This window comes from Panthera uncia, assembly GCF_023721935.1.
Source record: "Panthera uncia isolate 11264 chromosome A1 unlocalized genomic scaffold, Puncia_PCG_1.0 HiC_scaffold_17, whole genome shotgun sequence".
Taxonomy (NCBI): domain Eukaryota; kingdom Metazoa; phylum Chordata; class Mammalia; order Carnivora; family Felidae; genus Panthera; species Panthera uncia.
Window position 1 is genome coordinate 71,545,494 of NW_026057577.1, and position 14,065 is coordinate 71,559,558.

Below are 14,065 nucleotides of genomic sequence, written 5' to 3' on the forward strand. Positions count from 1 at the left end.
TCTAACAGATGACTTTGGATCACATATTCCCCATTGTGCTGTTGAAGCTTTCTTAAAACAGCACAGCAGTCTGACTTCCTTGCTCTTTCCCTTCCTCCCTCCCTCCTTCCAGCCTTTGCAGGTGGTCAGACCTGCACTGAGGCCTGAAGGCACTTCCCTCCTACTCTTGCTGCCCCTTCTTTATCTTTCACAGGCCTCTTCCCTAATAAACCTCTAGGAAGTCTAAACCCCTCTTGGGATCTGCTTTTCCGGGAATTTGAGCCAACAAAGAAAGTGCATACAAGTCTTGCCACCATATTAAACTCTATGCATCATTATTAAATCTTCGCACAAAACTTATGAACATGTTATCACTATTTTCATTTTAAAAATAAGTAAACAAACACTAAGAACAGAAAAATATCTTTCCCAGAGTCTCACAACTAGTGACAGAGCTGGGATTTGAACTGTTGCCTTCAGAATTAGAGCCCAGACCTTATTTTAAAGCAATTACACTACATTAAACAACAAAACTAGACAAATCCCTAACAACATTCTTTCTGATGCCTGTGTGCTTTCACACATTATCACACTTAATCCTAACAAATCTATAAAGTTGATATTAGCACTTGACAGATGAACAAATTGGAGCTCAAATAACTTAAGTAAATCCTTTCAAATCATGTGTAAGTTCATGAATTTGAGCTCATATGCAGGTCTTACCTGAATTCAGCTGCTTTACATTTTACTGTTTTGCCTAATTAATCAAAATAACTTTTTTTTTTAGTTTTAGCTAATTTTGCTGAGAATGTGATTCAGCAGAGAATCCACCAAATGATTTAAACAGCTATATATGTTTCTTCTCTCTCTGTGAATACACGGGTATTCATAAATATTATAGATACTCTATTAGCAACTTAAGCCTGAGCCACCTCTCTCCTTACTGACTTGTACCAAAGTTTACAGGAAAATTGCTGGGGCACTGTTTCAAAAACCTGTCTCCAATAACATGTCAGCAGTTGAGGATGGCAGACAGTATTCTCTTCACACTTCCTGATACTTTTTAATATTTCTATGCTGATTTTTACCTTTATCTCTTGATTCAACTGCAGTCTTTTGTGTGCACCACTCAAAAACTTCCCTTAACCAGAGTCACCTGAAGAGGTAAGTCAGGCGTCTGTAGAATCATCATGTCTAAGGATTAATCCCTGGTTGTTTCCCAGCCTCTAAAAGAACACGGCCTAGCAGTACTGTGCAGTACGTCAGTCAGAGCTGCGTATTGGAAGTAAGTCAGCAATATATGCAAACATTGGAAGGTGGGTGAGGCAAGGTGCGGGGTTTTTTTGGTGTTGTTTTTGTTATTTTGTTTTTCTGTAGCAAAGGCCTGTGGAAGATCTTCCAAAAGTGGCAATCCTGGGGATCTGCACGCAGGCAGATCAGGAAGAGGAGACCCAAGACTGACCCCATCATGGAGGTCCTGGACCCACTCCTGGGAGGAAAGAGGCAAGCGTCCCCTACCCAGTGACTTCAATTGAGGAAACTGAGGCCTAGACACGGGCAGGTAGTTGCTCAGAGTCACAGACATCAGTAAGGGGCAGGAGCCACGGAGACCAGGAGTAGAAGACCTCACGGCTTCAGAGAATCCCCACCCCCAGGCAAACCTGAACCCCCAACAGCATCTCAGCTAGGTGCCAGTGCCCAGCCCCCACCCTGTCGGAACAAAGTGCTTATAAACCAATCCCCACACTACTGATGTGAATCCATGTCCTCTCAGGGAGAAGCCCCAGAAACGGAGTGCTAGATGGACCCTTGGAGTCTCCTCCCACCTCTGGCTGGGCCTGAGCCCTGAGTCTCAGCCATCCATTCACTAAGAAGGACAGGACTACTCCCTAACCAGGTGAGCAGATTGGGGGTAGGGGGTAATAGGCAGGTGCTGGACTGGGGCTGGAGTAGAATAATGGACAATTTTTCATTTATTTTTAGTTGATTTGTATAGTCTCTAATTTTTAATCTATAACACATGAGGGTGGGTTTAAATGATCTATAAGGTCCCTTCAGCTGTAAAATCCTCTGACTTTAGCTGACTCCCAAGTATTACTCTGAGTATTTGAGAAATGATCCTCAGAGAAATAAATTTCCCTTTGTGTATATACCTAGTTAGTAGATGAGCCAGGATTAAAATCCAAATAGAGGCAGTATAGCAAAGTGGGTAAGGTAGTGGCCTCTGAAGTGAGCAATGGTTCAAATCACAGCTCTGGCACCTGATGAGTATGGTAACCTAGGACCATTTGCAAGCTTATCTTTGCTTTAGTTTTCTCATCTGTAAAAGCAGGGTAATAATACTCTCTATATAGTTCTGTGAGGATAAAATAGAACACTGCATAGCAGAGTGTAAACAACAATAAATATTAGCTATTCTCTTATCTCCCATCTCACTGTCCCATTTTCTTCGCAAGGGACCACATTGCCTTTTAAGGATGAGTGTGGAGTGGACATTACATTTCAGCATCCAAGTGAGTTTCGATAAATAAGTATGTGGTAAGACCCTTTTAAAAAAAAAACGCATGTACAAATACTTCTCTGTGGATAAAGAACATTTTGAAAAGCAATCACTCCTTCAGTAAATGTTTACTGAGCCCCTACCCTATGCAAGACACTGTGCTAAATGCTGAATATGGGATAATGGACAAAAGATACAGTCTCAATCTTCATAGCAGTAACATTGGATTGATAACAAACACCTGAGATATACCTATGAACTACGCAAAGCAAACACCTTTCACACAGTGAAGTTAATACAATGTAATAAAATGAACATTAGTATTTGAGACTAGCTGTACATATATACTTGTGTTTATAAAATAGGATATTCTTTATAACTAAGTTCTATGTTATTTATAATATTGGTCATTTCAATGAAATTTTAGTAAATTCCCTGACAATTAGGCTACTTCTTCGCTACATAAAATAGAATACTGGAACGGGTATGTTTAATTAAGGATACTCTTAAAATGTGTGATAAGCACCATCTGTCTGAGGGTTACATGAATGAAATGTAACAGTTTTGCTAATAACCAATAAATAGCAATTCCTTACAGGGCATTACAAAGTTCAATTTTATGAAGTTTGTGCTCATTCATTTTCTCTTTTTTTAAAAAAAATTTTAATGTTTGTTTATATTTTAGAGAGAGAGAGAGAGAGAGAGAGAGAGCGCACACATGCGTGAGTGGGGGAGGAGCAGAGAGAGAGGGGGACACAGAATCTGAAGCAGTCTCCAGGCTCTGAGCTGTCAGCACAGAGCCCCATGTGGGGCTCTAACTCACGAACAATGAGATCATGACCTGAGCCGAAGTTGTATGCTTAACTGGCTGAGCCACCCAGGCGCCCCTCATTTTTCTTTTTCTTCATGTGTTGTGTGTGTGTGTGTGTCTGTGTGTGGTGGGGGGAGAGAGGGAGATAGAGACAGAGAAAGAGAGGAAACACCTGTCTAAAAAGACAGCTGATATTCTGGAGTTAGAGTCATCTATATCCTGATGGTCTTTAGATTATTTACATTTGTTTGAGTTAGGAAGCTAAAAGAGGCCAAGAATCAACATAGAAAAGAAACCGGATTATTCATATGACAAAGTTACTTCATGGTGATACCTTAAATCCTTAACACATTCCTTAATCTTTAATACTTTAACGTAAGGAATCCGTTAACCCATTAACACATCCCTAAAATCTCTTTATACTCCAGTTTTGCTATCCCTCTGACTTTTGAATGTGACATACTGTCTATCCAATTTTACGTGAGAATAAAAAGAATGATTCTGTTATAGTTATTTATGAGTATAAAGCACAGTAAAAACAGCCCAAGTTTAGGTGTCACGTAGACTGTTCAAATCTCAATTGTGCCATTTGATTATATAATTTGTGGGAATGTTTTTCAGTCTCAGTCACAATGTTTTTGAGTCTCAGTAGAAAACGTTGGCAAAACAGGGATAATGCAAGTTTTCTTGTAGAATGAATGGTAGTAACTTCAAGGAATGTACAGTGCCTGGCAAATGCTAGCTATTTGTATTAGTCATTGGCTGTATAAATTTCAAAGACCACAAATCAAGGGCAAAAGATCACTGCCTGTCTAAAAAACTAGTTGCTATATTGACACATGTAATTTCCCTTCAATTATTTACAATCCTTTCAAATGGAGAACACAAGTTTAAATAAACATGGTAAAATTGGGACCGAATGAGGATATTACAAAAGTTGAACTGTGAATCAACAAGGAGATCAGAATATCAATGTGCTGTCCTAAATATGGTTGCATGACTCTCAAAAGGTAAAAAGGAATTTGGCTAATGCATCAGGGGCTTTTTTCTTTAGGGTAATTTCTAGAACTCTTTTTGGAACCGGCTGTTTGGGAATAAAAATTAGCTGCCTTTTAGGGGGAAAAGTAGTGATTTAAATATAAGGTGGTGAAGGCAAACTACTTACCTGAAGAAAGTGCATACATAAAAGTGAAATACCCAAGGTTCCCTAAATGACATATTTCAAACCTTCCACTGAGAGAACACCTTTCCTCACATCATCTCTCCATCGCAAGCAATTATCTCTTTACAGTTATTGTGGGTACCTCAGTCTTCAAAATTCTCCCGAATCCTTCATTACGGAGGAAACCTGGAGCAGAGCAAGAGCACTTCTGTCTGAAGCTACACCTACTTTCTCCCTCGTGATCACAGGTTTCCTAAAGCTAAAACGTACATCTACGGTCCAGGAGCTCGTGGTAGTCAGGAAAACAAAGCACCTTCTTACCCAATTCAAACAGCGGCGGGAACGTTTAATTCCAAACATGAACGACTCCCTCATCCCAAACATTTGTAAAAGGTGCAACCCAAGGCAATGGAAACAGCCAGGACAAGGATGGTAAAGTAGCTCTCGAAAATCGAGAGTGACTAAATCCTGCCAATGGGAGAGTAATGACACTCCTTGGATACTGGAAGACTCGCTACTACAAATCGGGGTACACATTGTCTTTGGCCTCAGTTGGGATTCCGAGGTCGAGTTCCAAGTTGGAGATGGACTGTCCTCGTGGAGAACGGGGTGAGCCGGAATCCCGGGGCCTTTTCCAGCAGCAGCGAATCAAACGCTTTATGGCTGGATGCAGACTCCTGGTTCAACCCTCTCCCGCTCACTTCTTGGTCCTGCTAAGATGCTACACCGGGCCCCGACCGGTCGGAACTATCAGCCCCAGGAGGCAACCCAGAAAAATGACTTACCCGTCTCCCACGTCTGACGCACATCTAGCAGAACCTGGCCCTCCCGCCAGAACCCAGTCAGGCACCCGCTTGGACCACCCTGACGACAGATCGAGAGCGTCACTGACAACCACCCGGAAATGGTACAATAGCTTCCGGGGCCGCCTAGCGCGCGGCGGGAAATTATTTCCCAGAGCCCGGATTAGTGAGGTAGCGAGTGCTGCAGCGGCGGTCGTCTCCCCTGTCACCACCGCCACCCGAGGGAAGCAGCCCAGACTCTCCGGCAGGGAAGGTAAAGGGCCTCAGCTCGGAAGACACACTGTACCCTGACTCTCTGGGGTTGTTTCCTCATTGCCCCCGAAGTTTCTGCGGCGCCCGGCTGTGAGATTGGGAAGGGGCTGGGGTTGAACGCCGGCGGTGCCCGCTTCTCCTGCCTTCCGCAGCCACCATTCGTTCCCACTCGCCCGGCCTCGCTGAGCTCTGCGCCCGCGTTGGTGGGCTGCGGTCGCAGACCCCGCCCCGCTCCGCCCTTGCCGCGGCTGGGACCGCCGCCGAGAGTCTCCGCAGTGCGGGGCTGAGCGGCTTCCCCCGCCTCCTGTTTGCGCATCTTGGCTGGTCGATCTTCTGCCAGGAAGGCGCTAGGCCACCCGCGTCTCTCGTTTCCATAGAACCGACTGGGACGCCTCTCGCTGAGTCTCTTGGCTGCTTTCCATAATTTAGCGTCAGTGCAGGTGGCTCGGATCCCCCTGGCCCACCTACCAGTGACGGGGAAAGTGGTGCCATTCTTTTCTCCCTGGTAGAATTTTTTAACATAACCAAATGGTAATGATCATGTATTTGCGGCTACTGTATGCCTTTAAACATACGCACACACTTTTCCTAAAAGAAGGGTGTACGTTCCTGGAGGTTATAATATCTTAGCTGCCTGAGTCTGGGAACAAGACTAATCATTTTCACATTTCCTCCCACTTCCAAAGTGTCTGATTAAATATTGAAAAAAAATTTTTTTTGGTTTGTCTCAGATACTTCCTGTCAGGATTTGACCCAGAAATTAGATGGAGCCTGATTTTTGGACGTCACCAGCTCTTTTTTTGACAAATGACTATCCTGTCCCCCTCCCCAATTTTTTTTTCGTTGAGACTTTAGGTATGAACATTTAAATTGAATTTACAGTAGACGTGTGACGACAGAGTGCCTAGTGAACTTTTTGGTTTATGTTAAGTTATGCCTCAGTACCTAGAAGTATCTAGGTATCTTGATATGCAAGGTGTTCTCGTTTTAGGAACTTTTGATAACCTGTATTGCAGGTGTTCAGTACATAAGTTGAATGTTGGGGGTGTATTTTTATGTCTAACTTGATTATATCTGATTTAAAGAGTATTGTTAATTTAAGTGAATCAGGATGTTTTGAACACTTGAAGTTATAAATTACTGTGAAGACCATTAGCCTTCAAGTAATGCAGATAAGCCCCTTTTAGATCTGTTTTCTAAGTAACGATTTTTTTTTTTTTTGCCTGTTGACTTAGGTTCAATTGTATGATGTAATATTTTCTTGCTTCCTTAAAGCAGAAAGCATAGTCATGTGAAACAGTCTTTGAAACAGTGGTTAAATGTGGCTGCCTTTCATAATCAAAATTCATACCTCTCATGACTTCATAATAGTATCCAAAATTTTCATGGAAATGTTTTTTTTTTTTTTAACCAATAGTATAGCTTTATTAACTAAAGAGTATTTTTCTTACTAATTCTAAGGTAATCTTTTCATTGCTTAAACACTTTTTAAAATGAACAATTGCGTATAGACTGTGAATAATAAAACCTAAAGAAAGTACAGAATCCTCTTTCTCAATAATACAACTGTAATGAAATATGTAACTCTTGTAATTGTCCATAAATATGCTAATGGAAAACGTATCCTGCACAATGTGTTATGTACTCTTTCTAACCTTCTAAGGACATCTTATTGCTTAAAAGTAAAATCTCCCTGAAACTTTTTTTAAGTTATTTTTTAGAGGTTTATTGATTTTGAGAGAGTGAGAGCATGAGCAGGGGGCAGGGCAGAGAGAGGGAGAGAGAACGTCAAACAGGCTCCATATTGTCAGTGCAGAGCCCGATGTGGAGCTCCAACTCAGGAACTACGAATCATGATATAAGCTGAAACCAGGAGTTGGACACTTAACCAACTGAGCCACCCAGGCGCCCCAAAATATCCCTGAAACTTTTTTTTAATGTTTATTTTCGAGAGAGAGAGAAAGAGAGAGCGCGAGCGCTCGTGCACAGGTGGGCAAGAGGCAGAGAGGGAGACACAGAATCTGAAGCAGGCTCTCAGCTGTCAGCACAGAGCACAACATGGGCCAAAGTCAGATGCTTAACGGACTGAGCCACCCAGGTGCCCCTCCCTGAAACTTTTAGGTTTGACTTAGTTTTTACTTTCTCTGTATCAAAATTACTTTGAAATAGTCTGTTTCCTTGTTCTTGATGGAGAAAAGCCCATATGAATTAGTCTAGTAATTAATTCATCTGAGATCCATTTTGAAAAGAAAATAATGAAAATTTACTTTTTCGTAATAAAAAAAATGGCACTCTTTAGATTGTTCCTAGAAATGCGTTGAAATTTTAGACATTAGTGTTATTTTTTTAATTATGTTTAAATATTTTCAGTAATACTGTTCATTTAAATATCTCCTCACCCTCATAGTAGATTCCTTTTCCTGCGGTATATTTTTCTCTTGTACTAGCTAAAAATAGGTTAATTTGTAAAATTATAATGTGGTTAAAAGTATTAGGCTAAATTCTGAAATTTAAGTTCGTGGTATTGTAGAAAAGGCGTTTAGAAACAGAAACAGGCAGATCTTTGAACCAAACCTTGGTTTCACCATTTTGCTAGCTGTGTACCCTCGAGCTAGTTTCTTAATCGCTAAGATTCTCTAGTATCCTCATCCATATAAGAAGGGTAAACAGCACTTAAATTGTCAATAAGGGAAGGAACTAACATGTAGTATACAGACTATAGTTGGGTCCTCATTAAAAGTGAACTCTTGCTTGTTTAACTTTATATCTTATGCTTCTACTAAGTAATTAATACAAAGTTCCTAGTGTACTTAAAGCAGGTTTGACTTTCATCCCCCATAGCTAGCCAACATAGACGGTCTATCCATTCTTTTTTCCCTGAACCTGGCCCCTCTTGTCCATCTTGTTTCCTTAAGGGTGGCTTTATCCATAAAAGTAGCATCTCCAGTGCACTTGTTCCTTGTATGGTACTGGATAGATGGAATATCTCCATAAGTCCTCTTAGCCTGCCATTTCTTCCTCACCAGAGTCATTCTGCTGCAACTTCATTTGCTCCCTCTTCTGCTAAATTTACCGTCAAAAAGACTGAGTATGACTACTCCTTTCCCAAGTAATGCCATTGGAATAAGAGCGTGCCTTAGGTCTCACCACTGGAGACCTATACACACTGGAGTCAAATACACACAAGCACACATATTTTGTATCTTTAAAGGAAGAGGCAGGAATGGACACTACATCTTTAAGAAAAAAATTCCAAAGGCCAGCTGAATGAAATTTAAAAAGGCCTAATTTGGCTCTTAGGCCAAGAGGGTACAGAATTCCTAAATTTCACTTGATGTTACCGCATTCAGAGCCAAACAGTAATCTCACTCAGTATGAATACAGTGATTTGTATATACCTTTTGTGATACTGGTTAAAACAGAGATCCAACCCTTTGACCCTTTTTCACTTATTTGCTTTCCCTGTTAAACGCTAATTTAGGTAGGAGAAACCATGAAAATCTTAAAACTCTTGACAAAGCAGCAATATTGATTGTATTTAAACTTGGTATATCCTTTCCAGAAAAGGGAAGTTTAGAAGTGATTTTCTTTAGTAGATTTAAAATCAAAAGAGAGGTAGGTTTAAAAGCAAAATAGTTCGCTAGAATAACATTAAGAAACTTTAGTTTTCAGTTTTCAGTTACTTACTGGTTGCCTTGAAAGGATGAAGAATATTCACTGACATGGAAAAATGAACATGATAATATTTTAAATAAAACTTAAAATACAGAACTATATCATCTCAGTTTTGTCTATATATATATGTATGTTATTTTTTCACATACATAAACTTTTAAGTAAATCCTTTATCTTAATTATTAGCATATAACTTAAAGGATGCATTATGGTTGATCATAAAATCAATGTAATCAGAGGATCAGACATTTATGCTTATTTTCCTACCACAAACCTTGTTGAGCATCCCTGCCCATTTTTTGCAGCACTTTATTCTTTCACTCAGTGGTTTACACCCTGCTTTTTTATCGTCCCTCCTGAACCAGACCTTTGCATTCAACTGTATTCCTGCCTCTACTTCTCCCTGACTTCTATTTTCTATACACTCGGTCATACTCTTCAGTTATGTTCTAGCTATGTGTCATTGTAAAGAATTCATAGACCCTAAAAAGCTAGTACATAATAAAATGTTCTTAATTATGATGAGTGCTATAGGTTTATTTGCATTTCCAACCAACACCAACTGCACAGGAATTTCAGGCATCAGGGATAGGCCCATGTGGGAGATATTTTGGGAAAGTCCACACCACAGAGACAGTTGCTTTCTCTGCATAAATGCCAGCTCTGTTCACAATCATTATCTGCTTAGTTGTGTGTATTATATGGTTCAAGGTAAGTAACTATTTTTTTAAATACTTACTATGTTTAAAAAAAATTATTACAAAAGTATTTTCTTGTAACTAAGAATCTAGTGTGTAATTTTTCACTTTTTGACAGTAAAGATAAAACCTTTAACTTTAAATAAATGCTCTCTGTTTTCTCTTCTTTTTGTTGTGTTAGGATAGTAGCTTCTGTGTGAATGCTTGAAGGACCACTCCCTACAAGTTCTAGAAAAAGCTATCATTTCCTTAGAAATACCAATGATAGAATTATATTGCAGCATGTTTACTTACTTTCTTGTGCTGGAAGACATCTGGCAGTTAGCCCTTGATCCTCCGTACCCCAGAACATATCACCCACATAAAACTTGACACTTCTTATAAGGACGTTGAATTGTTTGAGTCATTAGTAGTTATTAAACCAGTATTATATAATCCTCTCTTTGGGCTTATGGGCATATCAGGCTGTTGTTTCTTGTTTTCTTAATCCTGCAGGGTCATAGGAAGAATCATTAAACCACTGATTTAATAAATATAAATAACACTACTCATGTATCTATAAATGTCTTTTTCTATGTATACAAATATCAATTTTTTCATGTATCTGTATGAATTATATCAGTGATCCAGCCAATAAGTTTGTCATAGGATTATAGTATTAAAAAGCATTGCTAAATCTATTGTAAACTGTTACTTAAACTAGAACACTTGCTAATAGGATGCTACTTGATTAGGTTAATGGAATTTATTTTTATTTTTTTTTAATGTTTATTTTCAGAGAGAGAGAGAGAAGGAGGGATGGGGGGAGAAAGAGATAGAGGGGAGAGAGAATTCCAAGCAGGCTCTGTGTTGTCAGTGTGGAGCCTGATGGGGGGCTGGAACTAACAAACCCATGAGACCATGACCTGAGCCAAAATTGAGTCTGAATGCTCCATCGACTAAGTCACCCTGGTGCCCCTGCAATTTGTTTTTAAAAAATTGTGCTAGTCAGTTTGTGCCATTGCTAGGATTCACACTTCTGTGAAAGTTTAGCTAATAGCCCAGTTTTTCTGATAAACTTGTAAATAAGTGCCCTGTATTTTTGTTTTTTTTTTTTTTTTTTTTTTTTTTTTATTTTTGGGACAGAGAGAGACAGAGCATGAACGGGGGAGGGGCAGAGAGAGAGGGAGACACAGAATCGGAAACAGGCTCCAGGCTCCGAGCCATCAGCCCAGAGCCTGACTCGGGGCTCGAACTCACGGACCGCGAGATCGTGACCTGGCTGAAGTCGGACGCTTAACCGACTGCGCCACCCAGGCGCCCCTTATTTGTTTTTTAACGTTAGTATTTGCATAATGTTTGAATCAGGACATGCTGTTATTTCACACTTCCCTTCTTCTTGCTTGTTTAGTTTCAGTTTCATTTTTAATTGTTTTTCAGAGGAAAGAAATTGCTTTAAAAGAGCTTTCCTGATTTCTATTAAGTAGTTGGTCCTCTTTTCATTTTAGTGTGAACTCTTGGCTGTGATAGAAAATGCTGTTAAATATACAAAATGGATGTATTTATTCCACTGCAAAGAAAGTATGATTTAAGATGAAAAGTTTGCATGATGCACATCCAAGTCATTTAATAATTTATACATCAAAATGTGCGAAAATGCCAATAATCATAAACATTCCGGGGTCCCTGGGTGACTCCGTCAGTAGAGCACTGGACTCTTGATTTTGGCCCTGGTGATGATCTCATGGTCGTGGCATGGAGCCCAGCGTCTGGCTCCATGCGGAGTGTGGAGCTTGCTTGGGATTCTCTCTCTCTTCTCTGCCCTTCTCCCCAACTTGCATGCTGTCTCTTTCTCTAAATAAACATTAAAAAAATAATAATAAACATTCCAATTATAGAATAGCTGTTAATTAACTTGATCGAAAAGAGGAATATAGTATAATTTTTTCCCCCTTGTAGTTCTATATAACATCTAGTTCTCAGGAAGCAGAAGAATAAAATTTAAAGGAGAATCTTTAAATAGAACATTCTGGATAATAATGTTACAGTGATTTTGTATTCATTGCTTTCTGTATGTATATTCTGATTATTAAACAGTCTATATATGTCAATATTTTAGAAAAGCCAGATGGGCAAAATGTTAGGTTTTTAAAGCTAATCAGCCTCTCTCTTGGCAACATGTCTTCGAATAGCCTACTAAATAGCTTTTTGAATCTTTAAAATACATAAACAAAATAAATGTAGTAGGTAATATAAATATGACTAAAACACTTGTGTTCCTCTGATAAAAGTGGCTCTCAAGAAATATAAAAAGTTAGATTGCTTTTCCACTAGAATACCGAGATGATCTTCACCAGTATTTTGAATCTCACTTACCTAATATTTGTTAAAGGACCTACCATTTTCTTTTTGTTTGTTTTAATTCTTTTTTATTATTCTTTGGGGGGCACCTGGGTGGCTCAGTTGGTTAAGCATCTGACTTTGGCTCACGTCATGCTCTCTTGGTCCATGAGTTAGAGCCCTGTGTCTGGCTCTGCCCTGACAGCTCAGAGCCTGGAGCCTGCTTGGGATTCTGTGTCTCCCTCTCTGCCCTTCCCCTGCTCTTTCTCTCTCTCTCTTTCTAAAATAAACATTAAAAAAAAAAAAAAATACCAAGATGATCTTCACTGGTGTGTTGAATTTCACTTACCTAGTATTTCTTTTTTTTTAATTTTTTTTTTTTAACATCTATTTATTTTTGAGAGACAGAGAGAGAGACCACAAGCAGGGGAGGCGCAGAATCCAGACCAGGCTCCAGGCTTCAAGCTGCCAGCACAGAGCTCAACGCGGGGCTCGAACTCATGGACCATGAGATCATGACCTGAGCCGAAGTTGGCCACTCAACCAACTGAGCCACCCAGACACCCCACTTACCTAGTATTTCTTAAAGGACCTACCATTTTCTTTTTTGCTTATTTAATTGTTTTTTAATTCTTTTTTAATGTTTGTATTTAAATTTCAGTTAACACAGTGTAATATTGGTTTCAGGTGTACAGTATAATGATTTAGCACTTCCATACAACGCCTGATGTTCATCACAAGTGCACTCCTTATTCCCTATCACCTATTTAATCCATCCCCCACTCCTTTCCCCTGTGGTAACCATCATTTTGCTCTGTATAGTTAAGAGTCTGTTTTTTGGTATGCCTCCCTCTCTCTCTTTTTTTTTTTTTTTTTTTACTTTGCTCATTTTTGTTTCTTAAATTACATCGATGAGTGAAATCATATGATATTTGTTGGTCTCTGACTTATTTCACTTAGCATAGTACTCTCTAGCTCCACCTATGTCGTTGCAAATGGCAAGATTTCATTCTTTTTTACGGCTGAGTAATATTCCATTGTATATATACCACATCTTTATCCATTCATCAGTCTATGTACACTTGGGCTGTTTCCATAATTTGGCTATTATAGACAATGCTGCTATAAACATTGGGGTACATTTATCCCCAATAAAAAATTAGTATATATATTTTTTTATTCTTCGGGTAAATATCTACTATTGCAATTGCTGAATCATAGGGTAGGTCTATTTTTTACTTTTTGAGGAACCTCTATACTGTTGTCCAGAGTGACTGCACCAGTTTGCATTCTCACCAACAGTGCAAGAGGGTTCTGCTTTCTCCACATCCTCACCAACAGCTGTTGTTTCTCATATTGTTGATTTTAGCCATTCTGTCCCGTGTGAGGTGATATCTTATGGTTTTGATTTGTATTTCCTTAATGATCAGTGATGTTGAGCATCTTTTCATGTGTCTCTTGTCCATCTGGATGTGTTCTTTAGGAAAATGTCTATCATGTCTTCTGCCCATTTTCTAATTAGATTATTTGGGTTTTTTTGCATGTTGAGTTCTATAAATTCTTTATATATTTTGGATACTAACCCTTTATCAGATATTTCATTTGAAAATGTCTTCTCCCGTTCCTAAATTGCCTTAGTTCTGTGCAGAAGCTTATTTTGATGAAGTCCCAATATTTTATTTTTGCTTTTGTCCCTTGCCTCAGGAGACCTATCTAGAAAAAGGTTACTGCCTCTGTTCTCCTCTAGGGTTTTTATAGTTTCAGGTCTCACATTTAGGTCTTTCATCCATGCTGAATTTATTTTTGTGTCCTGTGTCAGAAAATGTTCCGGTTTCATTCTTTTGCATGTTGCTGTCCAGTTTTCCC

The 14,065-nt window shown here is 39.3% G+C and overlaps 2 protein-coding genes across 3 annotated transcripts in view; one reads left to right on the forward strand and one right to left on the reverse strand.

Annotated features, from left to right (window-relative positions):
• Window positions 1-5,333, reverse strand: part of KIAA0825 (KIAA0825 ortholog) — a 385,194-nt gene extending 379,861 nt beyond the window's left edge. The window contains exon 1 of one of the 2 annotated variants that reach the window (XM_049648590.1): window positions 5,238-5,333. The gene's annotated coding sequence lies outside the window, so the exon portion shown is untranslated. The remainder of the gene's footprint in view (window positions 1-5,237) is intronic. The other variant, XM_049648591.1, reaches the window with a different exon arrangement.
• Window positions 5,334-5,411: 78 nt separating this feature from the next.
• The window catches only part of SLF1 (SMC5-SMC6 complex localization factor 1), an 82,661-nt gene continuing 74,007 nt past the window's right edge, over window positions 5,412-14,065 (forward strand). The window contains exon 1 of the mRNA XM_049648589.1: window positions 5,412-5,508. The gene's annotated coding sequence lies outside the window, so the exon portion shown is untranslated. The remainder of the gene's footprint in view (window positions 5,509-14,065) is intronic.